Source organism: Melampsora larici-populina (genome assembly GCF_000204055.1).
Source record: "Melampsora larici-populina 98AG31 unplaced genomic scaffold MELLAscaffold_90, whole genome shotgun sequence".
In the NCBI taxonomy this organism is placed as follows: Eukaryota; Fungi; Basidiomycota; class Pucciniomycetes; order Pucciniales; family Melampsoraceae; genus Melampsora; species Melampsora laricis-populina.
Window position 1 is genome coordinate 113,926 of NW_006768854.1, and position 1,902 is coordinate 115,827.

Sequence of the window (1,902 nt, forward strand, 5' to 3'; positions counted from 1 at the left end):
AAGATTTTCCAGGTTGATAGATATTAGCTGGACCACGGTACATACTGAAATTGGCCCTGCACTTTGAAGACAGGATTTTGGAATCTTCAAACATCAATAACTTTTGCAGGTCTGGATCAAATCACTCGATTTGAAGTGCATTAAAAAGGTGAGCCTTTCCTCTACATTTTTCATTGAGACATCACATCTGTAGCTGGTCTAAAAAAGATCCTACAGAGCTATTCATGCAGAACTGTTTGAACATATGTAGAGTGTTTAAATGACTAGATAGCACCTTACTAACATTATGAAGTGTGAAGGAGAATAGTTCAGCTTTTGAATGAACCAAAAATCGAGTTATTTGGAGCAGAATTGCAAAAGTTATTGAAGTTTTTAGACCACAAAATATTGTCTTCATACTCATGACCCAAATTTCAGGTATTGTTACATGTGAGTTCTTGATGATTTTCAGCGTTTATTGTTAGTACATAAACCAATATCTGTGTGTAAAATACAAAAAAATACTCATCATGACACCCCAACATCTAGGAACAAGGTGCATATTTTTTTAGATTTTTAGCTCTCTTCCTGTTGCCTCAGGACTTTTCTATGTCAGTAGTTTTCTTTACCGCCCGGTAAAGATTACATATGGTGTAGTGTTAACAGCCTCCGCCGTACATTCCGCCTGCAGCGCTGCCTGAAACACAATGTAAAAACCCCATGTACCGTGGAACATCCGGGAGGAAGCTTCAATTTGAGTGTTGTGAACTTTGATGTTAATATTGATATTATCATTCAAGTTAAAGGAAAACCGTGTTCGCCGGCAAAACCTAATTAAACTCCCAATCCCTACTACCAATTTCCAGGTTTACACGTCCAACACATTTTAATCTGAATTCCACGTGCCTCACCCCAGATCTGTTGCTTATTCCTCTTATCAAATTGGGTCAACTATAACTCCAGTTAAACAGATCCATCAAAACTTTCAACAAAACAAATCAACTTCAACTGCAAACTTGACCTCCAATGAGTTTCACTCAATCTCATTGAACTCAAAATCACATCTCAACCCTACAAACACACAGAGACAAGACTGTACTTTGATAGATCCAGTCCATTCTGATTCCCTATCAAATTTTACTATCCAATTCAAATTCACATTTGAGACGTAATGGATCTACATATGGTACCACACCTTCAACTCAACGGTTTCTCACAGGGCAAGTTCTTCCACCACTTTTTCTCCTCCAGCTAACTCTGGTTATTGTGCCAGTAGTCGTTCTCAAAGTACTAGAAGTAGCACAAGTGTATGTCGTTCTATCTTAACTCGATTGCAAATCAAACCATCAACTTAATATGTCCTTGAATTTTTATTCATAGACTGGCATCAATCCACTATTTACATGAAGTTGGTCAACATCATCTCCACCTGTTTTCCAAGGTCCAATTTGCTTCTCTTGGTTATTGATCTGATGATTGTACTATCTCTTGATTTATTATCAGCAATTTAAATTCGGTTCCGGACGATTTACAATACAAGGAGCAGTTTAGAATGACAAGAAAGGAGCCTAGGGAAAGAACTCACTTACAAAACAAACTCAAACTCAAGCATACTTTTTTGTTCTTCCTGACCAAATCAACTCAAGTCCTCTCTTCAATCCATCAACATTGACCCTCATCTTTCTCAAGACCACGGGTATCAGTAACTTTTAATTTATATGGTTCAGATCTGACTGATCGATAGGTTTGCTTTAATCATACTGCCTTCATCCTCTCAAGCCATGACTTACATTTGTTTGATAGGCTGTATGGGTCGTTCCCATCAGGGTCACTTGCATCATACATGTCACTGTTGAAAAGGGAGGGGATCAGAACTTCCCGAACTCAAGTCCACACTCTTTGCAGAGAGGATGACATGAAGAA